General features: G+C 48.0%; 35 non-coding genes across 35 annotated transcripts; all 35 read right to left on the bottom strand.

The window, feature by feature from the left end:
- Positions 1-166: 166 nt before the first annotated feature.
- On the bottom strand, positions 167-248 carry Trnas-aga (transfer RNA serine (anticodon AGA)). Its single transcript has one exon. It is a non-coding gene; the product is annotated as a tRNA-Ser (tRNA).
- A 433-nt stretch (positions 249-681) lies between these two features.
- On the bottom strand, positions 682-763 carry Trnas-aga (transfer RNA serine (anticodon AGA)). Its single transcript has one exon. It is a non-coding gene; the product is annotated as a tRNA-Ser (tRNA).
- Positions 764-1,196: 433 nt separating this feature from the next.
- Positions 1,197-1,278, bottom strand: Trnas-aga (transfer RNA serine (anticodon AGA)). Its single transcript has one exon. It is a non-coding gene; the product is annotated as a tRNA-Ser (tRNA).
- A 434-nt stretch (positions 1,279-1,712) lies between these two features.
- Trnas-aga (transfer RNA serine (anticodon AGA)) lies at positions 1,713-1,794 on the bottom strand. The gene has a single exon. It is a non-coding gene; the product is annotated as a tRNA-Ser (tRNA).
- A 433-nt stretch (positions 1,795-2,227) lies between these two features.
- On the bottom strand, positions 2,228-2,309 carry Trnas-aga (transfer RNA serine (anticodon AGA)). Its single transcript has one exon. It is a non-coding gene; the product is annotated as a tRNA-Ser (tRNA).
- Positions 2,310-2,742: 433 nt separating this feature from the next.
- On the bottom strand, positions 2,743-2,824 carry Trnas-aga (transfer RNA serine (anticodon AGA)). Its single transcript has one exon. It is a non-coding gene; the product is annotated as a tRNA-Ser (tRNA).
- Positions 2,825-3,257: 433 nt separating this feature from the next.
- On the bottom strand, positions 3,258-3,339 carry Trnas-aga (transfer RNA serine (anticodon AGA)). The gene has a single exon. It is a non-coding gene; the product is annotated as a tRNA-Ser (tRNA).
- A 433-nt stretch (positions 3,340-3,772) lies between these two features.
- Trnas-aga (transfer RNA serine (anticodon AGA)) lies at positions 3,773-3,854 on the bottom strand. The gene has a single exon. It is a non-coding gene; the product is annotated as a tRNA-Ser (tRNA).
- A 433-nt stretch (positions 3,855-4,287) lies between these two features.
- Trnas-aga (transfer RNA serine (anticodon AGA)) lies at positions 4,288-4,369 on the bottom strand. Its single transcript has one exon. It is a non-coding gene; the product is annotated as a tRNA-Ser (tRNA).
- A 948-nt stretch (positions 4,370-5,317) lies between these two features.
- Trnas-aga (transfer RNA serine (anticodon AGA)) lies at positions 5,318-5,399 on the bottom strand. The gene has a single exon. It is a non-coding gene; the product is annotated as a tRNA-Ser (tRNA).
- A 948-nt stretch (positions 5,400-6,347) lies between these two features.
- Positions 6,348-6,429, bottom strand: Trnas-aga (transfer RNA serine (anticodon AGA)). Its single transcript has one exon. It is a non-coding gene; the product is annotated as a tRNA-Ser (tRNA).
- Positions 6,430-6,862: 433 nt separating this feature from the next.
- Positions 6,863-6,944, bottom strand: Trnas-aga (transfer RNA serine (anticodon AGA)). The gene has a single exon. It is a non-coding gene; the product is annotated as a tRNA-Ser (tRNA).
- Positions 6,945-7,377: 433 nt separating this feature from the next.
- On the bottom strand, positions 7,378-7,459 carry Trnas-aga (transfer RNA serine (anticodon AGA)). Its single transcript has one exon. It is a non-coding gene; the product is annotated as a tRNA-Ser (tRNA).
- A 433-nt stretch (positions 7,460-7,892) lies between these two features.
- Positions 7,893-7,974, bottom strand: Trnas-aga (transfer RNA serine (anticodon AGA)). Its single transcript has one exon. It is a non-coding gene; the product is annotated as a tRNA-Ser (tRNA).
- A 433-nt stretch (positions 7,975-8,407) lies between these two features.
- Positions 8,408-8,489, bottom strand: Trnas-aga (transfer RNA serine (anticodon AGA)). Its single transcript has one exon. It is a non-coding gene; the product is annotated as a tRNA-Ser (tRNA).
- Positions 8,490-9,437: 948 nt separating this feature from the next.
- Positions 9,438-9,519, bottom strand: Trnas-aga (transfer RNA serine (anticodon AGA)). Its single transcript has one exon. It is a non-coding gene; the product is annotated as a tRNA-Ser (tRNA).
- Positions 9,520-9,953: 434 nt separating this feature from the next.
- Positions 9,954-10,035, bottom strand: Trnas-aga (transfer RNA serine (anticodon AGA)). Its single transcript has one exon. It is a non-coding gene; the product is annotated as a tRNA-Ser (tRNA).
- A 433-nt stretch (positions 10,036-10,468) lies between these two features.
- Positions 10,469-10,550, bottom strand: Trnas-aga (transfer RNA serine (anticodon AGA)). The gene has a single exon. It is a non-coding gene; the product is annotated as a tRNA-Ser (tRNA).
- A 948-nt stretch (positions 10,551-11,498) lies between these two features.
- On the bottom strand, positions 11,499-11,580 carry Trnas-aga (transfer RNA serine (anticodon AGA)). Its single transcript has one exon. It is a non-coding gene; the product is annotated as a tRNA-Ser (tRNA).
- A 434-nt stretch (positions 11,581-12,014) lies between these two features.
- Trnas-aga (transfer RNA serine (anticodon AGA)) lies at positions 12,015-12,096 on the bottom strand. The gene has a single exon. It is a non-coding gene; the product is annotated as a tRNA-Ser (tRNA).
- A 433-nt stretch (positions 12,097-12,529) lies between these two features.
- Positions 12,530-12,611, bottom strand: Trnas-aga (transfer RNA serine (anticodon AGA)). Its single transcript has one exon. It is a non-coding gene; the product is annotated as a tRNA-Ser (tRNA).
- A 433-nt stretch (positions 12,612-13,044) lies between these two features.
- Positions 13,045-13,126, bottom strand: Trnas-aga (transfer RNA serine (anticodon AGA)). Its single transcript has one exon. It is a non-coding gene; the product is annotated as a tRNA-Ser (tRNA).
- A 433-nt stretch (positions 13,127-13,559) lies between these two features.
- Positions 13,560-13,641, bottom strand: Trnas-aga (transfer RNA serine (anticodon AGA)). Its single transcript has one exon. It is a non-coding gene; the product is annotated as a tRNA-Ser (tRNA).
- A 433-nt stretch (positions 13,642-14,074) lies between these two features.
- Positions 14,075-14,156, bottom strand: Trnas-aga (transfer RNA serine (anticodon AGA)). Its single transcript has one exon. It is a non-coding gene; the product is annotated as a tRNA-Ser (tRNA).
- A 433-nt stretch (positions 14,157-14,589) lies between these two features.
- Positions 14,590-14,671, bottom strand: Trnas-aga (transfer RNA serine (anticodon AGA)). Its single transcript has one exon. It is a non-coding gene; the product is annotated as a tRNA-Ser (tRNA).
- A 434-nt stretch (positions 14,672-15,105) lies between these two features.
- Trnas-aga (transfer RNA serine (anticodon AGA)) lies at positions 15,106-15,187 on the bottom strand. The gene has a single exon. It is a non-coding gene; the product is annotated as a tRNA-Ser (tRNA).
- Positions 15,188-15,620: 433 nt separating this feature from the next.
- Trnas-aga (transfer RNA serine (anticodon AGA)) lies at positions 15,621-15,702 on the bottom strand. Its single transcript has one exon. It is a non-coding gene; the product is annotated as a tRNA-Ser (tRNA).
- A 433-nt stretch (positions 15,703-16,135) lies between these two features.
- Trnas-aga (transfer RNA serine (anticodon AGA)) lies at positions 16,136-16,217 on the bottom strand. Its single transcript has one exon. It is a non-coding gene; the product is annotated as a tRNA-Ser (tRNA).
- A 433-nt stretch (positions 16,218-16,650) lies between these two features.
- Trnas-aga (transfer RNA serine (anticodon AGA)) lies at positions 16,651-16,732 on the bottom strand. Its single transcript has one exon. It is a non-coding gene; the product is annotated as a tRNA-Ser (tRNA).
- Positions 16,733-17,165: 433 nt separating this feature from the next.
- Trnas-aga (transfer RNA serine (anticodon AGA)) lies at positions 17,166-17,247 on the bottom strand. The gene has a single exon. It is a non-coding gene; the product is annotated as a tRNA-Ser (tRNA).
- Positions 17,248-18,195: 948 nt separating this feature from the next.
- Positions 18,196-18,277, bottom strand: Trnas-aga (transfer RNA serine (anticodon AGA)). Its single transcript has one exon. It is a non-coding gene; the product is annotated as a tRNA-Ser (tRNA).
- Positions 18,278-19,740: 1,463 nt separating this feature from the next.
- On the bottom strand, positions 19,741-19,822 carry Trnas-aga (transfer RNA serine (anticodon AGA)). Its single transcript has one exon. It is a non-coding gene; the product is annotated as a tRNA-Ser (tRNA).
- A 433-nt stretch (positions 19,823-20,255) lies between these two features.
- Positions 20,256-20,337, bottom strand: Trnas-aga (transfer RNA serine (anticodon AGA)). The gene has a single exon. It is a non-coding gene; the product is annotated as a tRNA-Ser (tRNA).
- A 433-nt stretch (positions 20,338-20,770) lies between these two features.
- Trnas-aga (transfer RNA serine (anticodon AGA)) lies at positions 20,771-20,852 on the bottom strand. Its single transcript has one exon. It is a non-coding gene; the product is annotated as a tRNA-Ser (tRNA).
- Positions 20,853-21,285: 433 nt separating this feature from the next.
- Trnas-aga (transfer RNA serine (anticodon AGA)) lies at positions 21,286-21,367 on the bottom strand. The gene has a single exon. It is a non-coding gene; the product is annotated as a tRNA-Ser (tRNA).
- Between the last annotated feature and the right edge of the window lie 3,525 nt (positions 21,368-24,892).

Raw genomic sequence — 24,892 nt, 5'->3', positions numbered from 1 at the left:
CCGAGACCAGCCACCTGCACTGTGTTCGAGTTACCCGTGGAAGACGAGTCTGTTGGCATGCCATTCTCGTGGCAGCTGATGTGTGCCACAACTGTGTACAGCTTGGGTACTCTTCAGGCGCAAAAAACGAAGGAAACATGTCACAAAACAGTTGTGAAAAAGAATGCGTCGTCGGCAGGATTCGAACCTGCGCGGGAAGATCCCAATAGATTTCTAGTCTATCGCCTTAACCACTCGGCCACGACGACCGTTGCTGTCCGATGTGGGAAACATGCCTCTGGTCTATGCAAACTAACTTCTCCACACGCTCCAAAATATGTCAGGCCCAAGTAACATTCCTTAACACATACAAACTCCAACCTCTACTCTCCCACTTGTACAAAGCAAGACAAACTGGCTCATCTTCAAGACAATGGCTGTATTCTAACCACCCTGTATGTATTCTGGCCTACACCTGTCTCTTGCAGTAAATAATCTTGTGCCCAGTGGAATATACTTTGCATGCATGCATGCACCCGAGACCAGCCACCTGCACTGTGTTCGAGTTACCCGTGGAAGACGAGTCTGTTGGCATGCCATTCTCGTGGCAGCTGATGTGTGCCACAACTGTGTACAGCTTGGGTACTCTTCAGGCGCAAAAAACGAAGGAAACATGTCACAAAACAGTTGTGAAAAAGAATGCGTCGTCGGCAGGATTCGAACCTGCGCGGGAAGATCCCAATAGATTTCTAGTCTATCGCCTTAACCACTCGGCCACGACGACCGTTGCTGTCAGATGTGGGAAACATGCCTCTGGTCTATGCAAACTAACTTCTCCACACGCTCCAAAATATGTCAGGCCCAAGTAACATTCCTTAACACATACAAACTCCAACCTCTACTCTCCCACTTGTACAAAGCAAGACAAACTGGCTCATCTTCAAGACAATGGCTGTATTCTAACCACCCTGTATGTATTCTGGCCTACACCTGTCTCTTGCAGTAAATAATCTTGTGACCAGTGGAATATACTTTGCATGCATGCATGCACCCGAGACCAGCCACCTGCACTGTGTTCGAGTTACCCGTGGAAGACGAGTCTGTTGGCATGCCATTCTCGTGGCAGCTGATGTGTGCCACAACTGTGTACAGCTTGGGTACTCTTCAGGCGCAAAAAACGAAGGAAACATGTCACAAAACAGTTGTGAAAAAGAATGCGTCGTCGGCAGGATTCGAACCTGCGCGGGAAGATCCCAATAGATTTCTAGTCTATCGCCTTAACCACTCGGCCACGACGACCGTTGCTGTCAGATGTGGGAAACATGCCTCTGGTCTATGCAAACTAACTTCTCCACACGCTCCAAAATATGTCAGGCCCAAGTAACATTCCTTAACACATACAAACTCCAACCTCTACTCTCCCACTTGTACAAAGCAAGACAAACTGGCTCATCTTCAAGACAATGGCTGTATTCTAACCACCCTGTATGTATTCTGGCCTACACCTGTCTCTTGCAGTAAATAATCTTGTGCCCAGTGGAATATACTTTGCATGCATGCATGCACCCGAGACCAGCCACCTGCACTGTGTTCGAGTTACCCGTGGAAGACGAGTCTGTTGGCATGCCATTCTCGTGGCAGCTGATGTGTGCCACAACTGTGTACAGCTTGGGTACTCTTCAGGCGCAAAAAAACGAAGGAAACATGTCACAAAACAGTTGTGAAAAAGAATGCGTCGTCGGCAGGATTCGAACCTGCGCGGGAAGATCCCAATAGATTTCTAGTCTATCGCCTTAACCACTCGGCCACGACGACCGTTGCTGTCAGATGTGGGAAACATGCCTCTGGTCTATGCAAACTAACTTCTCCACACGCTCCAAAATATGTCAGGCCCAAGTAACATTCCTTAACACATACAAACTCCAACCTCTACTCTCCCACTTGTACAAAGTAAGACAAACTGGCTCATCTTCAAGACAATGGCTGTATTCTAACCACCCTGTATGTATTCTGGCCTACACCTGTCTCTTGCAGTAAATAATCTTGTGCCCAGTGGAATATACTTTGCATGCATGCATGCACCCGAGACCAGCCACCTGCACTGTGTTCGAGTTACCCGTGGAAGACGAGTCTGTTGGCATGCCATTCTCGTGGCAGCTGATGTGTGCCACAACTGTGTACAGCTTGGGTACTCTTCAGGCGCAAAAAACGAAGGAAACATGTCACAAAACAGTTGTGAAAAAGAATGCGTCGTCGGCAGGATTCGAACCTGCGCGGGAAGATCCCAATAGATTTCTAGTCTATCGCCTTAACCACTCGGCCACGACGACCGTTGCTGTCAGATGTGGGAAACATGCCTCTGGTCTATGCAAACTAACTTCTCCACACGCTCCAAAATATGTCAGGCCCAAGTAACATTCCTTAACACATACAAACTCCAACCTCTACTCTCCCACTTGTACAAAGCAAGACAAACTGGCTCATCTTCAAGACAATGGCTGTATTCTAACCACCCTGTATGTATTCTGGCCTACACCTGTCTCTTGCAGTAAATAATCTTGTGCCCAGTGGAATATACTTTGCATGCATGCATGCACCCGAGACCAGCCACCTGCACTGTGTTCGAGTTACCCGTGGAAGACGAGTCTGTTGGCATGCCATTCTCGTGGCAGCTGATGTGTGCCACAACTGTGTACAGCTTGGGTACTCTTCAGGCGCAAAAAACGAAGGAAACATGTCACAAAACAGTTGTGAAAAAGAATGCGTCGTCGGCAGGATTCGAACCTGCGCGGGAAGATCCCAATAGATTTCTAGTCTATCGCCTTAACCACTCGGCCACGACGACCGTTGCTGTCAGATGTGGGAAACATGCCTCTGGTCTATGCAAACTAACTTCTCCACACGCTCCAAAATATGTCAGGCCCAAGTAACATTCCTTAACACATACAAACTCCAACCTCTACTCTCCCACTTGTACAAAGCAAGACAAACTGGCTCATCTTCAAGACAATGGCTGTATTCTAACCACCCTGTATGTATTCTGGCCTACACCTGTCTCTTGCAGTAAATAATCTTGTGCCCAGTGGAATATACTTTGCATGCATGCATGCACCCGAGACCAACCACCTGCACTGTGTTCGAGTTACCCGTGGAAGACGAGTCTGTTGGCATGCCATTCTCGTGGCAGCTGATGTGTGCCACAACTGTGTACAGCTTGGGTACTCTTCAGGCGCAAAAAACGAAGGAAACATGTCACAAAACAGTTGTGAAAAAGAATGCGTCGTCGGCAGGATTCGAACCTGCGCGGGAAGATCCCAATAGATTTCTAGTCTATCGCCTTAACCACTCGGCCACGACGACCGTTGCTGTCAGATGTGGGAAACATGCCTCTGGTCTATGCAAACTAACTTCTCCACACGCTCCAAAATATGTCAGGCCCAAGTAACATTCCTTAACACATACAAACTCCAACCTCTACTCTCCCACTTGTACAAAGCAAGACAAACTGGCTCATCTTCAAGACAATGGCTGTATTCTAACCACCCTGTATGTATTCTGGCCTACACCTGTCTCTTGCAGTAAATAATCTTGTGCCCAGTGGAATATACTTTGCATGCATGCATGCACCCGAGACCAGCCACCTGCACTGTGTTCGAGTTACCCGTGGAAGACGAGTCTGTTGGCATGCCATTCTCGTGGCAGCTGATGTGTGCCACAACTGTGTACAGCTTGGGTACTCTTCAGGCGCAAAAAACGAAGGAAACATGTCACAAAACAGTTGTGAAAAAGAATGCGTCGTCGGCAGGATTCGAACCTGCGCGGGAAGATCCCAATAGATTTCTAGTCTATCGCCTTAACCACTCGGCCACGACGACCGTTGCTGTCAGATGTGGGAAACATGCCTCTGGTCTATGCAAACTAACTTCTCCACACGCTCCAAAATATGTCAGGCCCAAGTAACATTCCTTAACACATACAAACTCCAACCTCTACTCTCCCACTTGTACAAAGTAAGACAAACTGGCTCATCTTCAAGACAATGGCTGTATTCTAACCACCCTGTATGTATTCTGGCCTACACCTGTCTCTTGCAGTAAATAATCTTGTGCCCAGTGGAATATACTTTGCATGCATGCATGCACCCGAGACCAGCCACCTGCACTGTGTTCGAGTTACCCGTGGAAGACGAGTCTGTTGGCATGCCATTCTCGTGGCAGCTGATGTGTGCCACAACTGTGTACAGCTTGGGTACTCTTCAGGCGCAAAAAACGAAGGAAACATGTCACAAAACAGTTGTGAAAAAGAATGCGTCGTCGGCAGGATTCGAACCTGCGCGGGAAGATCCCAATAGATTTCTAGTCTATCGCCTTAACCACTCGGCCACGACGACCGTTGCTGTCAGATGTGGGAAACATGCCTCTGGTCTATGCAAACTAACTTCTCCACACGCTCCAAAATATGTCAGGCCCAAGTAACATTCCTTAACACATACAAACTCCAACCTCTACTCTCCCACTTGTACAAAGCAAGACAAACTGGCTCATCTTCAAGACAATGGCTGTATTCTAACCACCCTGTATGTATTCTGGCCTACACCTGTCTCTTGCAGTAAATAATCTTGTGCCCAGTGGAATATACTTTGCATGCATGCATGCACCCGAGACCAGCCACCTGCACTGTGTTCGAGTTACCCGTGGAAGACGAGTCTGTTGGCATGCCATTCTCGTGGCAGCTGATGTGTGCCACAACTGTGTACAGCTTGGGTACTCTTCAGGCGCAAAAAACGAAGGAAACATGTCACAAAACAGTTGTGAAAAAGAATGCGTCGTCGGCAGGATTCGAACCTGCGCGGGAAGATCCCAATAGAATTCTAGTCTATCGCCTTAACCACTCGGCCACGACGACCGTTGCTGTCAGATGTGGGAAACATGCCTCTGGTCTATGCAAACTAACTTCTCCACACGCTCCAAAATATGTCAGGCCCAAGTAACATTCCTTAACACATACAAACTCCAACCTCTACTCTCCCACTTGTACAAAGCAAGACAAACTGGCTCATCTTCAAGACAATGGCTGTATTCTAACCACCCTGTATGTATTCTGGCCTACACCTGTCTCTTGCAGTAAATAATCTTGTGCCCAGTGGAATATACTTTGCATGCATGCATGCACCCGAGACCAGCCACCTGCACTGTGTTCGAGTTACCCGTGGAAGACGAGTCTGTTGGCATGCCATTCTCGTGGCAGCTGATGTGTGCCACAACTGTGTTCAGCTTGGGTACTCTTCAGGCGCAAAAAACGAAGGAAACATGTCACAAAACAGTTGTGAAAAAGAATGCGTCGTCGGCAGGATTCGAACCTGCGCGGGAAGATCCCAATAGATTTCTAGTCTATCGCCTTAACCACTCGGCCACGACGACCGTTGCTGTCCGATGTGGGAAACATGCCTCTGGTCTATGCAAACTAACTTCTCCACACGCTCCAAAATATGTCAGGCCCAAGTAACATTCCTTAACACATACAAACTCCAACCTCTACTCTCCCACTTGTACAAAGCAAGACAAACTGGCTCATCTTCAAGACAATGGCTGTATTCTAACCACCCTGTATGTATTCTGGCCTACACCTGTCTCTTGCAGTAAATAATCTTGTGCCCAGTGGAATATACTTTGCATGCATGCATGCACCCGAGACCAGCCACCTGCACTGTGTTCGAGTTACCCGTGGAAGACGAGTCTGTTGGCATGCCATTCTCGTGGCAGCTGATGTGTGCCACAACTGTGTACAGCTTGGGTACTCTTCAGGCGCAAAAAACGAAGGAAACATGTCACAAAACAGTTGTGAAAAAGAATGCGTCGTCGGCAGGATTCGAACCTGCGCGGGAAGATCCCAATAGAATTCTAGTCTATCGCCTTAACCACTCGGCCACGACGACCGTTGCTGTCAGATGTGGGAAACATGCCTCTGGTCTATGCAAACTAACTTCTCCACACGCTCCAAAATATGTCAGGCCCAAGTAACATTCCTTAACACATACAAACTCCAACCTCTACTCTCCCACTTGTACAAAGCAAGACAAACTGGCTCATCTTCAAGACAATGGCTGTATTCTAACCACCCTGTATGTATTCTGGCCTACACCTGTCTCTTGCAGTAAATAATCTTGTGCCCAGTGGAATATACTTTGCATGCATGCATGCACCCGAGACCAGCCACCTGCACTGTGTTCGAGTTACCCGTGGAAGACGAGTCTGTTGGCATGCCATTCTCGTGGCAGCTGATGTGTGCCACAACTGTGTTCAGCTTGGGTACTCTTCAGGCGCAAAAAACGAAGGAAACATGTCACAAAACAGTTGTGAAAAAGAATGCGTCGTCGGCAGGATTCGAACCTGCGCGGGAAGATCCCAATAGATTTCTAGTCTATCGCCTTAACCACTCGGCCACGACGACCGTTGCTGTCCGATGTGGGAAACATGCCTCTGGTCTATGCAAACTAACTTCTCCACACGCTCCAAAATATGTCAGGCCCAAGTAACATTCCTTAACACATACAAACTCCAACCTCTACTCTCCCACTTGTACAAAGCAAGACAAACTGGCTCATCTTCAAGACAATGGCTGTATTCTAACCACCCTGTATGTATTCTGGCCTACACCTGTCTCTTGCAGTAAATAATCTTGTGCCCAGTGGAATATACTTTGCATGCATGCATGCACCCGAGACCAGCCACCTGCACTGTGTTCGAGTTACCCGTGGAAGACGAGTCTGTTGGCATGCCATTCTCGTGGCAGCTGATGTGTGCCACAACTGTGTACAGCTTGGGTACTCTTCAGGCGCAAAAAACGAAGGAAACATGTCACAAAACAGTTGTGAAAAAGAATGCGTCGTCGGCAGGATTCGAACCTGCGCGGGAAGATCCCAATAGATTTCTAGTCTATCGCCTTAACCACTCGGCCACGACGACCGTTGCTGTCAGATGTGGGAAACATGCCTCTGGTCTATGCAAACTAACTTCTCCACACGCTCCAAAATATGTCAGGCCCAAGTAACATTCCTTAACACATACAAACTCCAACCTCTACTCTCCCACTTGTACAAAGCAAGACAAACTGGCTCATCTTCAAGACAATGGCTGTATTCTAACCACCCTGTATGTATTCTGGCCTACACCTGTCTCTTGCAGTAAATAATCTTGTGCCCAGTGGAATATACTTTGCATGCATGCATGCACCCGAGACCAGCCACCTGCACTGTGTTCGAGTTACCCGTGGAAGACGAGTCTGTTGGCATGCCATTCTCGTGGCAGCTGATGTGTGCCACAACTGTGTACAGCTTGGGTACTCTTCAGGCGCAAAAAACGAAGGAAACATGTCACAAAACAGTTGTGAAAAAGAATGCGTCGTCGGCAGGATTCGAACCTGCGCGGGAAGATCCCAATAGATTTCTAGTCTATCGCCTTAACCACTCGGCCACGACGACCGTTGCTGTCAGATGTGGGAAACATGCCTCTGGTCTATGCAAACTAACTTCTCCACACGCTCCAAAATATGTCAGGCCCAAGTAACATTCCTTAACACATACAAACTCCAACCTCTACTCTCCCACTTGTACAAAGCAAGACAAACTGGCTCATCTTCAAGACAATGGCTGTATTCTAACCACCCTGTATGTATTCTGGCCTACACCTGTCTCTTGCAGTAAATAATCTTGTGCCCAGTGGAATATACTTTGCATGCATGCATGCACCCGAGACCAGCCACCTGCACTGTGTTCGAGTTACCCGTGGAAGACGAGTCTGTTGGCATGCCATTCTCGTGGCAGCTGATGTGTGCCACAACTGTGTACAGCTTGGGTACTCTTCAGGCGCAAAAAACGAAGGAAACATGTCACAAAACAGTTGTGAAAAAGAATGCGTCGTCGGCAGGATTCGAACCTGCGCGGGAAGATCCCAATAGATTTCTAGTCTATCGCCTTAACCACTCGGCCACGACGACCGTTGCTGTCAGATGTGGGAAACATGCCTCTGGTCTATGCAAACTAACTTCTCCACACGCTCCAAAATATGTCAGGCCCAAGTAACATTCCTTAACACATACAAACTCCAACCTCTACTCTCCCACTTGTACAAAGCAAGACAAACTGGCTCATCTTCAAGACAATGGCTGTATTCTAACCACCCTGTATGTATTCTGGCCTACACCTGTCTCTTGCAGTAAATAATCTTGTGCCCAGTGGAATATACTTTGCATGCATGCATGCACCCGAGACCAGCCACCTGCACTGTGTTCGAGTTACCCGTGGAAGACGAGTCTGTTGGCATGCCATTCTCGTGGCAGCTGATGTGTGCCACAACTGTGTACAGCTTGGGTACTCTTCAGGCGCAAAAAACGAAGGAAACATGTCACAAAACAGTTGTGAAAAAGAATGCGTCGTCGGCAGGATTCGAACCTGCGCGGGAAGATCCCAATAGATTTCTAGTCTATCGCCTTAACCACTCGGCCACGACGACCGTTGCTGTCCGATGTGGGAAACATGCCTCTGGTCTATGCAAACTAACTTCTCCACACGCTCCAAAATATGTCAGGCCCAAGTAACATTCCTTAACACATACAAACTCCAACCTCTACTCTCCCACTTGTACAAAGCAAGACAAACTGGCTCATCTTCAAGACAATGGCTGTATTCTAACCACCCTGTATGTATTCTGGCCTACACCTGTCTCTTGCAGTAAATAATCTTGTGCCCAGTGGAATATACTTTGCATGCATGCATGCACCCGAGACCAGCCACCTGCACTGTGTTCGAGTTACCCGTGGAAGACGAGTCTGTTGGCATGCCATTCTCGTGGCAGCTGATGTGTGCCACAACTGTGTACAGCTTGGGTACTCTTCAGGCGCAAAAAACGAAGGAAACATGTCACAAAACAGTTGTGAAAAAGAATGCGTCGTCGTCAGGATTCGAACCTGCGCGGGAAGATCCCAATAGATTTCTAGTCTATCGCCTTAACCACTCGGCCACGACGACCGTTGCTGTCAGATGTGGGAAACATGCCTCTGGTCTATGCAAACTAACTTCTCCACACGCTCCAAAATATGTCAGGCCCAAGTAACATTCCTTAACACATACAAACTCCAACCTCTACTCTCCCACTTGTACAAAGCAAGACAAACTGGCTCATCTTCAAGACAATGGCTGTATTCTAACCACCCTGTATGTATTCTGGCCTACACCTGTCTCTTGCAGTAAATAATCTTGTGCCCAGTGGAATATACTTTGCATGCATGCATGCACCCGAGACCAGCCACCTGCACTGTGTTCGAGTTACCCGTGGAAGACGAGTCTGTTGGCATGCCATTCTCGTGGCAGCTGATGTGTGCCACAACTGTGTACAGCTTGGGTACTCTTCAGGCGCAAAAAACGAAGGAAACATGTCACAAAACAGTTGTGAAAAAGAATGCGTCGTCGGCAGGATTCGAACCTGCGCGGGAAGATCCCAATAGATTTCTAGTCTATCGCCTTAACCACTCGGCCACGACGACCGTTGCTGTCCGATGTGGGAAACATGCCTCTGGTCTATGCAAACTAACTTCTCCACACGCTCCAAAATATGTCAGGCCCAAGTAACATTCCTTAACACATACAAACTCCAACCTCTACTCTCCCACTTGTACAAAGCAAGACAAACTGGCTCATCTTCAAGACAATGGCTGTATTCTAACCACCCTGTATGTATTCTGGCCTACACCTGTCTCTTGCAGTAAATAATCTTGTGCCCAGTGGAATATACTTTGCATGCATGCATGCACCCGAGACCAGCCACCTGCACTGTGTTCGAGTTACCCGTGGAAGACGAGTCTGTTGGCATGCCATTCTCGTGGCAGCTGATGTGTGCCACAACTGTGCACAGCTTGGGTACTCTTCAGGCGCAAAAAAACGAAGGAAACATGTCACAAAACAGTTGTGAAAAAGAATGCGTCGTCGGCAGGATTCGAACCTGCGCGGGAAGATCCCAATAGATTTCTAGTCTATCGCCTTAACCACTCGGCCACGACGACCGTTGCTGTCAGATGTGGGAAACATGCCTCTGGTCTATGCAAACTAACTTCTCCACACGCTCCAAAATATGTCAGGCCCAAGTAACATTCCTTAACACATACAAACTCCAACCTCTACTCTCCCACTTGTACAAAGCAAGACAAACTGGCTCATCTTCAAGACAATGGCTGTATTCTAACCACCCTGTATGTATTCTGGCCTACACCTGTCTCTTGCAGTAAATAATCTTGTGCCCAGTGGAATATACTTTGCATGCATGCATGCACCCGAGACCAGCCACCTGCACTGTGTTCGAGTTACCCGTGGAAGACGAGTCTGTTGGCATGCCATTCTCGTGGCAGCTGATGTGTGCCACAACTGTGTACAGCTTGGGTACTCTTCAGGCGCAAAAAACGAAGGAAACATGTCACAAAACAGTTGTGAAAAAGAATGCGTCGTCGGCAGGATTCGAACCTGCGCGGGAAGATCCCAATAGATTTCTAGTCTATCGCCTTAACCACTCGGCCACGACGACCGTTGCTGTCCGATGTGGGAAACATGCCTCTGGTCTATGCAAACTAACTTCTCCACACGCTCCAAAATATGTCAGGCCCAAGTAACATTCCTTAACACATACAAACTCCAACCTCTACTCTCCCACTTGTACAAAGCAAGACAAACTGGCTCATCTTCAAGACAATGGCTGTATTCTAACCACCCTGTATGTATTCTGGCCTACACCTGTCTCTTGCAGTAAATAATCTTGTGCCCAGTGGAATATACTTTGCATGCATGCATGCACCCGAGACCAGCCACCTGCACTGTGTTCGAGTTACCCGTGGAAGACGAGTCTGTTGGCATGCCATTCTCGTGGCAGCTGATGTGTGCCACAACTGTGTACAGCTTGGGTACTCTTCAGGCGCAAAAAACGAAGGAAACATGTCACAAAACAGTTGTGAAAAAGAATGCGTCGTCGTCAGGATTCGAACCTGCGCGGGAAGATCCCAATAGATTTCTAGTCTATCGCCTTAACCACTCGGCCACGACGACCGTTGCTGTCAGATGTGGGAAACATGCCTCTGGTCTATGCAAACTAACTTCTCCACACGCTCCAAAATATGTCAGGCCCAAGTAACATTCCTTAACACATACAAACTCCAACCTCTACTCTCCCACTTGTACAAAGCAAGACAAACTGGCTCATCTTCAAGACAATGGCTGTATTCTAACCACCCTGTATGTATTCTGGCCTACACCTGTCTCTTGCAGTAAATAATCTTGTGCCCAGTGGAATATACTTTGCATGCATGCATGCACCCGAGACCAGCCACCTGCACTGTGTTCGAGTTACCCGTGGAAGACGAGTCTGTTGGCATGCCATTCTCGTGGCAGCTGATGTGTGCCACAACTGTGTACAGCTTGGGTACTCTTCAGGCGCAAAAAACGAAGGAAACATGTCACAAAACAGTTGTGAAAAAGAATGCGTCGTCGGCAGGATTCGAACCTGCGCGGGAAGATCCCAATAGATTTCTAGTCTATCGCCTTAACCACTCGGCCACGACGACCGTTGCTGTCCGATGTGGGAAACATGCCTCTGGTCTATGCAAACTAACTTCTCCACACGCTCCAAAATATGTCAGGCCCAAGTAACATTCCTTAACACATACAAACTCCAACCTCTACTCTCCCACTTGTACAAAGCAAGACAAACTGGCTCATCTTCAAGACAATGGCTGTATTCTAACCACCCTGTATGTATTCTGGCCTACACCTGTCTCTTGCAGTAAATAATCTTGTGCCCAGTGGAATATACTTTGCATGCATGCATGCACCCGAGACCAGCCACCTGCACTGTGTTCGAGTTACCCGTGGAAGACGAGTCTGTTGGCATGCCATTCTCGTGGCAGCTGATGTGTGCCACAACTGTGCACAGCTTGGGTACTCTTCAGGCGCAAAAAAACGAAGGAAACATGTCACAAAACAGTTGTGAAAAAGAATGCGTCGTCGGCAGGATTCGAACCTGCGCGGGAAGATCCCAATAGATTTCTAGTCTATCGCCTTAACCACTCGGCCACGACGACCGTTGCTGTCAGATGTGGGAAACATGCCTCTGGTCTATGCAAACTAACTTCTCCACACGCTCCAAAATATGTCAGGCCCAAGTAACATTCCTTAACACATACAAACTCCAACCTCTACTCTCCCACTTGTACAAAGCAAGACAAACTGGCTCATCTTCAAGACAATGGCTGTATTCTAACCACCCTGTATGTATTCTGGCCTACACCTGTCTCTTGCAGTAAATAATCTTGTGCCCAGTGGAATATACTTTGCATGCATGCATGCACCCGAGACCAGCCACCTGCACTGTGTTCGAGTTACCCGTGGAAGACGAGTCTGTTGGCATGCCATTCTCGTGGCAGCTGATGTGTGCCACAACTGTGTACAGCTTGGGTACTCTTCAGGCGCAAAAAACGAAGGAAACATGTCACAAAACAGTTGTGAAAAAGAATGCGTCGTCGGCAGGATTCGAACCTGCGCGGGAAGATCCCAATAGATTTCTAGTCTATCGCCTTAACCACTCGGCCACGACGACCGTTGCTGTCAGATGTGGGAAACATGCCTCTGGTCTATGCAAACTAACTTCTCCACACGCTCCAAAATATGTCAGGCCCAAGTAACATTCCTTAACACATACAAACTCCAACCTCTACTCTCCCACTTGTACAAAGCAAGACAAACTGGCTCATCTTCAAGACAATGGCTGTATTCTAACCACCCTGTATGTATTCTGGCCTACACCTGTCTCTTGCAGTAAATAATCTTGTGCCCAGTGGAATATACTTTGCATGCATGCATGCACCCGAGACCAGCCACCTGCACTGTGTTCGAGTTACCCGTGGAAGACGAGTCTGTTGGCATGCCATTCTCGTGGCAGCTGATGTGTGCCACAACTGTGTACAGCTTGGGTACTCTTCAGGCGCAAAAAACGAAGGAAACATGTCACAAAACAGTTGTGAAAAAGAATGCGTCGTCGGCAGGATTCGAACCTGCGCGGGAAGATCCCAATAGATTTCTAGTCTATCGCCTTAACCACTCGGCCACGACGACCGTTGCTGTCAGATGTGGGAAACATGCCTCTGGTCTATGCAAACTAACTTCTCCACACGCTCCAAAATATGTCAGGCCCAAGTAACATTCCTTAACACATACAAACTCCAACCTCTACTCTCCCACTTGTACAAAGCAAGACAAACTGGCTCATCTTCAAGACAATGGCTGTATTCTAACCACCCTGTATGTATTCTGGCCTACACCTGTCTCTTGCAGTAAATAATCTTGTGCCCAGTGGAATATACTTTGCATGCATGCATGCACCCGAGACCAGCCACCTGCACTGTGTTCGAGTTACCCGTGGAAGACGAGTCTGTTGGCATGCCATTCTCGTGGCAGCTGATGTGTGCCACAACTGTGTACAGCTTGGGTACTCTTCAGGCGCAAAAAACGAAGGAAACATGTCACAAAACAGTTGTGAAAAAGAATGCGTCGTCGGCAGGATTCGAACCTGCGCGGGAAGATCCCAATAGATTTCTAGTCTATCGCCTTAACCACTCGGCCACGACGACCGTTGCTGTCAGATGTGGGAAACATGCCTCTGGTCTATGCAAACTAACTTCTCCACACGCTCCAAAATATGTCAGGCCCAAGTAACATTCCTTAACACATACAAACTCCAACCTCTACTCTCCCACTTGTACAAAGCAAGACAAACTGGCTCATCTTCAAGACAATGGCTGTATTCTAACCACCCTGTATGTATTCTGGCCTACACCTGTCTCTTGCAGTAAATAATCTTGTGCCCAGTGGAATATACTTTGCATGCATGCATGCACCCGAGACCAGCCACCTGCACTGTGTTCGAGTTACCCGTGGAAGACGAGTCTGTTGGCATGCCATTCTCGTGGCAGCTGATGTGTGCCACAACTGTGTACAGCTTGGGTACTCTTCAGGCGCAAAAAACGAAGGAAACATGTCACAAAACAGTTGTGAAAAAGAATGCGTCGTCGGCAGGATTCGAACCTGCGCGGGAAGATCCCAATAGATTTCTAGTCTATCGCCTTAACCACTCGGCCACGACGACCGTTGCTGTCAGATGTGGGAAACATGCCTCTGGTCTATGCAAACTAACTTCTCCACACGCTCCAAAATATGTCAGGCCCAAGTAACATTCCTTAACACATACAAACTCCAACCTCTACTCTCCCACTTGTACAAAGCAAGACAAACTGGCTCATCTTCAAGACAATGGCTGTATTCTAACCACCCTGTATGTATTCTGGCCTACACCTGTCTCTTGCAGTAAATAATCTTGTGCCCAGTGGAATATACTTTGCATGCATGCATGCACCCGAGACCAGCCACCTGCACTGTGTTCGAGTTACCCGTGGAAGACGAGTCTGTTGGCATGCCATTCTCGTGGCAGCTGATGTGTGCCACAACTGTGTACAGCTTGGGTACTCTTCAGGCGCAAAAAACGAAGGAAACATGTCACAAAACAGTTGTGAAAAAGAATGCGTCGTCGGCAGGATTCGAACCTGCGCGGGAAGATCCCAATAGATTTCTAGTCTATCGCCTTAACCACTCGGCCACGACGACCGTTGCTGTCAGATGTGGGAAACATGCCTCTGGTCTATGCAAACTAACTTCTCCACACGCTCCAAAATATGTCAGGCCCAAGTAACATTCCTTAACACATACAAACTCCAACCTCTACTCTCCCACTTGTACAAAGCAAGACAAACTGGCTCATCTTCAAGACAATGGCTGTATTCTAACCACCCTGTATGTATTCTGGCCTACACCTGTCTCTTGCAGTAAATAATCTTGTGCCCAGTGGAATATACTTTGCATGCATGCATGCACCCGAGACCAGCCACCTGCACTGTGTTCGAGTTACCCGTGGAAGACGAGTCTGTTGGCATGCCATTCTCGTGGCAGCTGATGTGTGCCACAACTGTGTACAGCTTGGGTACTCTTCAGGCGCAAAAAAACGAAGGAAACATGTCACAAAACAGTTGTGAAAAAGAATGCGTCGTCGGCAGGATTCGAACCTGCGCGGGAAGATCCCAATAGATTTCTAGTCTATCGCCTTAACCACTCGGCCACGACGACCGTTGCTGTCAGATGTGGGAAACATGCCTCTGGTCTATGCAAACTAACTTCTCCACACGCTCCAAAATATGTCAGGCCCAAGTAACATTCCTTAACACATACAAACTCCAACCTCTACTCTCCCACTTGTACAAAGTAAGACAAACTGGCTCATCTTCAAGACAATGGCTGTATTCTAAGCACCCTGTATGTATTCTGGCCTACACCTGTCTCTTGCAGTAAATAATCTTGTGCCCAGTGGAATATACTTTGCATGCATGCATGCACCCGAGACCAGCCACCTGCACTGTGTTCGAGTTACCCGTGGAAGACGAGTCTGTTGGCATGCCATTCTCGTGGCAGCTGATGTGTGCCACAACTGTGTACAGCTTGGGTACTCTTCAGGCGCAAAAAACGAAGGAAACATGTCACAAAACAGTTGTGAAAAAGAATGCGTCGTCGGCAGGATTCGAACCTGCGCGGGAAGATCCCAATAGATTTCTAGTCTATCGCCTTAACCACTCGGCCACGACGACCGTTGCTGTCAGATGTGGGAAACATGCCTCTGGTCTATGCAAACTAACTTCTCCACACGCTCCAAAATATGTCAGGCCCAAGTAACATTCCTTAACACATACAAACTCCAACCTCTACTCTCCCACTTGTACAAAGCAAGACAAACTGGCTCATCTTCAAGACAATGGCTGTATTCTAACCACCCTGTATGTATTCTGGCCTACACCTGTCTCTTGCAGTAAATAATCTTGTGCCCAGTGGAATATACTTTGCATGCATGCATGCACCCGAGACCAGCCACCTGCACTGTGTTCGAGTTACCCGTGGAAGACGAGTCTGTTGGCATGCCATTCTCGTGGCAGCTGATGTGTGCCACAACTGTGTACAGCTTGGGTACTCTTCAGGCGCAAAAAACGAAGGAAACATGTCACAAAACAGTTGTGAAAAAGAATGCGTCGTCGGCAGGATTCGAACCTGCGCGGGAAGATCCCAATAGATTTCTAGTCTATCGCCTTAACCACTCGGCCACGACGACCGTTGCTGTCAGATGTGGGAAACATGCCTCTGGTCTATGCAAACTAACTTCTCCACACGCTCCAAAATATGTCAGGCCCAAGTAACATTCCTTAACACATACAAACTCCAACCTCTACTCTCCCACTTGTACAAAGCAAGACAAACTGGCTCATCTTCAAGACAATGGCTGTATTCTAACCACCCTGTATGTATTCTGGCCTACACCTGTCTCTTGCAGTAAATAATCTTGTGCCCAGTGGAATATACTTTGCATGCATGCATGCACCCGAGACCAGCCACCTGCACTGTGTTCGAGTTACCCGTGGAAGACGAGTCTGTTGGCATGCCATTCTCGTGGCAGCTGATGTGTACCACAACTGTGTACAGCTTGGGTACTCTTCAGGCGCAAAAAACGAAGGAAACATGTCACAAAACAGTTGTGAAAAAGAATACGTCGTCGGCAGGATTCGAACCTGCGCGGGAAGATCCCAATAGATTTCTAGTCTATCGCCTTAACCACTCGGCCACGACGACCGTTGCTGTCAGATGTGGGAAACATGCCTCTGGTCTATGCAAACTAACTTCTCCACACGCTCCAAAATATGTCAGGCCCAAGTAACATTCCTTAACACATACAAACTCCAACCTCTACTCTCCCACTTGTACAAAGCAAGACAAACTGGCTCATCTTCAAGACAATGGCTGTATTCTAACCACCCTGTATGTATTCTGGCCTACACCTGTCTCTTGCAGTAAATAATCTTGTGCCCAGTGGAATATACTTTGCATGCATGCATGCACCCGAGACCAGCCACCTGCACTGTGTTCGAGTTACCCGTGGAAGACGAGTCTGTTGGCATGCCATTCTCGTGGCAGCTGATGTGTGCCACAACTGTGTACAGCTTGGGTACTCTTCAGGCGCAAAAAACGAAGGAAACATGTCACAAAACAGTTGTGAAAAAGAATGCGTCGTCGGCAGGATTCGAACCTGCGCGGGAAGATCCCAATAGATTTCTAGTCTATCGCCTTAACCACTCGGCCACGACGACCGTTGCTGTCAGATGTGGGAAACATGCCTCTGGTCTATGCAAACTAACTTCTCCACACGCTCCAAAATATGTCAGGCCCAAGTAACATTCCTTAACACATACAAACTCCAACCTCTACTCTCCCACTTGTACAAAGCAAGACAAACTGGCTCATCTTCAAGACAATGGCTGTATTCTAACCACCCTGTATGTATTCTGGCCTACACCTGTCTCTTGCAGTAAATAATCTTGTGCCCAGTGGAATATACTTTGCATGCATGCATGCACCCGAGACCAGCCACCTGCACTGTGTTCGAGTTACCCGTGGAAGACGAGTCTGTTGGCATGCCATTCTCGTGGCAGCTGATGTGTGCCACAACTGTGTACAGCTTGGGTACTCTTCAGGCGCAAAAAACGAAGGAAACATGTCACAAAACAGTTGTGAAAAAGAATGCGTCGTCGGCAGGATTCGAGCCTGCGCGGAAAGATCCCAATAGATTTCTAGTCTATCGCCTTAACCACTCGGCCACGACGACCGTTGCTGTCCGATGTGGGAAACATGCCTCTGGTCTATGCAAACTAACTTCTCCACACGCTCCAAAATATGTCAGGCCCAAGTAACATTCCTTAACACATACAAACTCCAACCTCTACTCTCCCACTTGTACAAAGCAAGACAAACTGGCTCATCTTCAAGACAATGGCTGTATTCTAACCACCCTGTATGTATTCTGGCCTACACCTGTCTCTTGCAGTAAATAATCTTGTGCCCAGTGGAATATACTTTGCATGCATGCATGCACCCGAGACCAGCCACCTGCACTGTGTTCGAGTTACCCGTGGAAGACGAGTCTGTTGGCATGCCATTCTCGTGGCAGCTGATGTGTGCCACAACTGTGTACAGCTTGGGTACTCTTCAGGCGCAAAAAACGAAGGAAACATGTCACAAAACAGTTGTGAAAAAGAATGCGTCGTCGGCAGGATTCGAACCTGCGCGGGAAGATCCCAATAGATTTCTAGTCTATCGCCTTAACCACTCGGCCACGACGACCGTTGCTGTCAGATGTGGGAAACATGCCTCTGGTCTATGCAAACTAACTTCTCCACACGCTCCAAAATATGTCAGGCCCAAGTAACATTCCTTAACACATACAAACTCCAACCTCTACTCTCCCACTTGTACAAAGCAAGACAAACTGGCTCATCTTCAAGACAATGGCTGTATTCTAACCACCCTGTATGTATTCTGGCCTACACCTGTCTCTTGCAGTAAATAATCTTGTGCCCAGTGGAATATACTTTGCATGCATGCATGCACCCGAGACCAGCCACCTGCACTGTGTTCGAGTTACCCGTGGAAGACGAGTCTGTTGGCATGCCATTCTCGTGGCAGCTGATGTGTGCCACAACTGTGTACAGCTTGGGTACTCTTCAGGCGCAAAAAACGAAGGAAACATGTCACAAAACAGTTGTGAAAAAGAATGCGTCGTCGGCAGGATTCGAACCTGCGCGGGAAGATCCCAATAGGTTTCTAGTCTATCGCCTTAACCACTCGGCCACGACGACCGTTGCTGTCAGATGTGGGAAACATGCCTCTGGTCTATGCAAACTAACTTCTCCACACGCTCCAAAATATGTCAGGCCCAAGTAACATTCCTTAACACATACAAACTCCAACCTCTACTCTCCCACTTGTACAAAGCAAGACAAACTGGCTCATCTTCAAGACAATGGCTGTATTCTAACCACCCTGTATGTATTCTGGCCTACACCTGTCTCTTGCAGTAAATAATCTTGTGCCCAGTGGAATATACTTTGCATGCATGCATGCACCCGAGACCAGCCACCTGCACTGTGTTCGAGTTACCCGTGGAAGACGAGTCTGTTGGCATGCCATTCTCGTGGCAGCTGATGTGTGCCACAACTGTGTACAGCTTGGGTACTCTTCAGGCGCAAAAAACGAAGGAAACATGTCACAAAACAGTTGTGAAAAAGAATGCGTCGTCGGCAGGATTCGAGCCTGCGCGGAAAGATCCCAATAGATTTCTAGTCTATCGCCTTAACCACTCGGCCACGACGACCGTTGCTGTCCGATGTGGGAAACATGCCTCTGGTCTATGCAAACTAACTTCTCCACACGCTCCAAAATATGTCAGGCCCAAGTAACATTCCTTAACACATACAAACTCCAACCTCTACTCTCCCACTTGTACAAAGCAAGACAAACTGGCTCATCTTCAAGACAATGGCTGTATTCTAACCACCCTGTATGTATTCTGGCCTACACCTGTCTCTTGCAGTAAATAATCTTGTACCCAGTGGAATATACTTTGCATGCATGCATGCACCCGAGACCAGCCACCTGCACTGTGTTCGAGTTACCCGTGGAAGACGAGTCTGTTGGCATGCCATTCTCGTGGCAGCTGATGTGTGCCACAACTGTGTACAGCTTGGGTACTCTTCAGGCGCAAAAAACGAAGGAAACATGTCACAAAACAGTTGTGAAAAAGAATGCGTCGTCGGCAGGATTCGAACCTGCGCGGGAAGATCCCAATAGATTTCTAGTCTATCGCCTTAACCACTCGGCCACGACGACCGTTGCTGTCAGATGTGGGAAACATGCCTCTGGTCTATGCAAACTAACTTCTCCACACGCTCCAAAATATGTCAGGCCCAAGTAACATTCCTTAACACATACAAACTCCAACCTCTACTCTCCCACTTGTACAAAGCAAGACAAACTGGCTCATCTTCAAGACAATGGCTGTATTCTAACCACCCTGTATGTATTCTGGCCTACACCTGTCTCTTGCAGTAAATAATCTTGTGCCCAGTGGAATATACTTTGCATGCATGCATGCACCCGAGACCAGCCACCTGCACTGTGTTCGAGTTACCCGTGGAAGACGAGTCTGTTGGCATGCCATTCTCGTGGCAGCTGATGTGTGCCACAACTGTGTACAGCTTGGGTACTCTTCAGGCGCAAAAAACGAAGGAAACATGTCACAAAACAGTTGTGAAAAAGAATGCGTCGTCGGCAGGATTCGAACCTGCGCGGGAAGATCCCAATAGATTTCTAGTCTATCGCCTTAACCACTCGGCCACGACGACCGTTGCTGTCAGATGTGGGAAACATGCCTCTGGTCTATGCAAACTAACTTCTCCACACGCTCCAAAATATGTCAGGCCCAAGTAACATTCCTTAACACATACAAACTCCAACCTCTACTCTCCCACTTGTACAAAGCAAGACAAACTGGCTCATCTTCAAGACAATGGCTGTATTCTAACCACCCTGTATGTATTCTGGCCTACACCTGTCTCTTGCAGTAAATAATCTTGTGCCCAGTGGAATATACTTTGCATGCATGCATGCACCCGAGACCAGCCACCTGCACTGTGTTCGAGTTACCCGTGGAAGACGAGTCTGTTGGCATGCCATTCTCGTGGCAGCTGATGTGTACCACAACTGTGTACAGCTTGGGTACTCTTCAGGCGCAAAAAACGAAGGAAACATGTCACAAAACAGTTGTGAAAAAGAATACGTCGTCGGCAGGATTCGAACCTGCGCGGGAAGATCCCAATAGATTTCTAGTCTATCGCCTTAACCACTCGGCCACGACGACCGTTGCTGTCAGATGTGGGAAACATGCCTCTGGTCTATGCAAACTAACTTCTCCACACGCTCCAAAATATGTCAGGCCCAAGTAACATTCCTTAACACATACAAACTCCAACCTCTACTCTCCCACTTGTACAAAGCAAGACAAACTGGCTCATCTTCAAGACAATGGCTGTATTCTAACCACCCTGTATGTATTCTGGCCTACACCTGTCTCTTGCAGTAAATAATCTTGTGCCCAGTGGAATATACTTTGCATGCATGCATGCACCCGAGACCAGCCACCTGCACTGTGTTCGAGTTACCCGTGGAAGACGAGTCTGTTGGCATGCCATTCTCGTGGCAGCTGATGTGTGCCACAACTGTGTACAGCTTGGGTACTCTTCAGGCGCAAAAAACGAAGGAAACATGTCACAAAACAGTTGTGAAAAAGAATGCGTCGTCGGCAGGATTCGAACCTGCGCGGGAAGATCCCAATAGATTTCTAGTCTATCGCCTTAACCACTCGGCCACGACGACCGTTGCTGTCAGATGTGGGAAACATGCCTCTGGTCTATGCAAACTAACTTCTCCACACGCTCCAAAATATGTCAGGCCCAAGTAACATTCCTTAACACATACAAACTCCAACCTCTACTCTCCCACTTGTACAAAGCAAGACAAACTGGCTCATCTTCAAGACAATGGCTGTATTCTAACCACCCTGTATGTATTCTGGCCTACACCTGTCTCTTGCAGTAAATAATCTTGTACCCAGTGGAATATACTTTGCATGCATGCATGCACCCGAGACCAGCCACCTGCACTGTGTTCGAGTTACCCGTGGAAGACGAGTCTGTTGGCATGCCATTCTCGTGGCAGCTGATGTGTGCCACAACTGTGTACAGCTTGGGTACTCTTCAGGCGCAAAAAACGAAGGAAACATGTCACAAAACAGTTGTGAAAAAGAATGCGTCGTCGGCAGGATTCGAGCCTGCGCGGAAAGATCCCAATAGATTTCTAGTCTATCGCCTTAACCACTCGGCCACGACGACCGTTGCTGTCCGATGTGGGAAACATGCCTCTGGTCTATGCAAACTAACTTCTCCACACGCTCCAAAATATGTCAGGCCCAAGTAACATTCCTTAACACATACAAACTCCAACCTCTACTCTCCCACTTGTACAAAGCAAGACAAACTGGCTCATCTTCAAGACAATGGCTGTATTCTAACCACCCTGTATGTATTCTGGCCTACACCTGTCTCTTGCAGTAAATAATCTTGTACCCAGTGGAATATACTTTGCATGCATGCATGCACCCGAGACCAGCCACCTGCACTGTGTTCGAGTTACCCGTGGAAGACGAGTCTGTTGGCATGCCATTCTCGTGGCAGCTGATGTGTGCCACAACTGTGTACAGCTTGGGTACTCTTCAGGCGCAAAAAACGAAGGAAACATGTCACAAAACAGTTGTGAAAAAGAATGCGTCGTCGGCAGGATTCGAACCTGCGCGGGAAGATCCCAATAGATTTCTAGTCTATCGCCTTAACCACTCGGCCACGACGACCGTTGCTGTCAGATGTGGGAAACATGCCTCTGGTCTATGCAAACTAACTTCTCCACACGCTCCAAAATATGTCAGGCCCAAGTAACATTCCTTAACACATACAAACTCCAACCTCTACTCTCCCACTTGTACAAAGCAAGACAAACTGGCTCATCTTCAAGACAATGGCTGTATTCTAACCACCCTGTATGTATTCTGGCCTACACCTGTCTCTTGCAGTAAATAATCTTGTGCCCAGTGGAATATACTTTGCATGCATGCATGCACCCGAGACCAGCCACCTGCACTGTGTTCGAGTTACCCGTGGAAGACGAGTCTGTTGGCATGCCATTCTCGTGGCAGCTGATGTGTGCCACAACTGTGTACAGCTTGGGTACTCTTCAGGCGCAAAAAACGAAGGAAACATGTCACAAAACAGTTGTGAAAAAGAATGCGTCGTCGGCAGGATTCGAACCTGCGCGGGAAGATCCCAATAGATTTCTAGTCTATCGCCTTAACCACTCGGCCACGACGACCGTTGCTGTCAGATGTGGGAAACATGCCTCTGGTCTATGCAAACTAACTTCTCCACACGCTCCAAAATATGTCAGGCCCAAGTAACATTCCTTAACACATACAAACTCCAACCTCTACTCTCCCACTTGTACAAAGTAAGACAAACTGGCTCATCTTCAAGACAATGGCTGTATTCTAACCACCCTGTATGTATTCTGGCCTACACCTGTCTCTTGCAGTAAATAATCTTGTGCCCAGTGGAATATACTTTGCATGCATGCATGCACCCGAGACCAGCCACCTGCACTGTGTTCGAGTTACCCGTGGAAGACGAGTCTGTTGGCATGCCATTCTCGTGGCAGCTGATGTGTGCCACAACTGTGTACAGCTTGGGTACTCTTCAGGCGCAAAAAACGAAGGAAACATGTCACAAAACAGTTGTGAAAAAGAATGCGTCGTCGGCAGGATTCGAACCTGCGCGGGAAGATCCCAATAGATTTCTAGTCTATCGCCTTAACCACTCGGCCACGACGACCGTTGCTGTCCGATGTGGGAAACATGCCTCTGGTCTATGCAAACTAACTTCTCCACACGCTCCAAAATATGTCAGGCCCAAGTAACATTCCTTAACACATACAAACTCCAACCTCTACTCTCCCACTTGTACAAAGCAAGACAAACTGGCTCATCTTCAAGACAATGGCTGTATTCTAACCACCCTGTATGTATTCTGGCCTACACCTGTCTCTTGCAGTAAATAATCTTGTGCCCAGTGGAATATACTTTGCATGCATGCATGCACCCGAGACCAGCCACCTGCACTGTGTTCGAGTTACCCGTGGAAGACGAGTCTGTTGGCATGCCATTCTCGTGGCAGCTGATGTGTGCCACAACTGTGTACAGCTTGGGTACTCTTCAGGCGCAAAAAACGAAGGAAAGATGTCACAAAACAGTTGTGAAAAAGAATGCGTCGTCGGCAGGATTCGAACCTGCGCGGGAAGATCCCAATAGATTTCTAGTCTATCGCCTTAACCACTCGGCCACGACGACCGTTGCTGTCAGATGTGGGAAACATGCCTCTGGTCTATGCAAACTAACTTCTCCACACGCTCCAAAATATGTCAGGCCCAAGTAACATTCCTTAACACATACAAACTCCAACCTCTACTCTCCCACTTGTACAAAGCAAGACAAACTGGCTCATCTTCAAGACAATGGCTGTATTCTAACCACCCTGTATGTATTCTGGCCTACACCTGTCTCTTGCAGTAAATAATCTTGTGCCCAGTGGAATATACTTTGCATGCATGCATGCACCCGAGACCAGCCACCTGCACTGTGTTCGAGTTACCCGTGGAAGACGAGTCTGTTGGCATGCCATTCTCGTGGCAGCTGATGTGTGCCACAACTGTGTACAGCTTGGGTACTCTTCAGGCGCAAAAAACGAAGGAAACATGTCACAAAACAGTTGTGAAAAAGAATGCGTCGTCGGCAGGATTCGAACCTGCGCGGGAAGATCCCAATAGATTTCTAGTCTATCGCCTTAACCACTCGGCCACGACGACCGTTGCTGTCCGATGTGGGAAACATGCCTCTGGTCTATGCAAACTAACTTCTCCACACGCTCCAAAATATGTCAGGCCCAAGTAACATTCCTTAACACATACAAACTCCAACCTCTACTCTCCCACTTGTACAAAGCAAGACAAACTGGCTCATCTTCAAGACAATGGCTGTATTCTAACCACCCTGTATGTATTCTGGCCTACACCTGTCTCTTGCAGTAAATAATCTTGTGCCCAGTGGAATATACTTTGCATGCATGCATGCACCCGAGACCAGCCACCTGCACTGTGTTCGAGTTACCCGTGGAAGACGAGTCTGTTGGCATGCCATTCTCGTGGCAGCTGATGTGTGCCACAACTGTGTACAGCTTGGGTACTCTTCAGGCGCAAAAAACGAAGGAAACATGTCACAAAACAGTTGTGAAAAAGAATGCG

This window comes from Haliotis asinina, chromosome 16 (assembly GCF_037392515.1).
Source record: "Haliotis asinina isolate JCU_RB_2024 chromosome 16, JCU_Hal_asi_v2, whole genome shotgun sequence".
In the NCBI taxonomy this organism is placed as follows: Eukaryota; Metazoa; Mollusca; class Gastropoda; order Lepetellida; family Haliotidae; genus Haliotis; species Haliotis asinina.
This window is presented reverse-complemented; position numbering and strand designations above follow the sequence as displayed.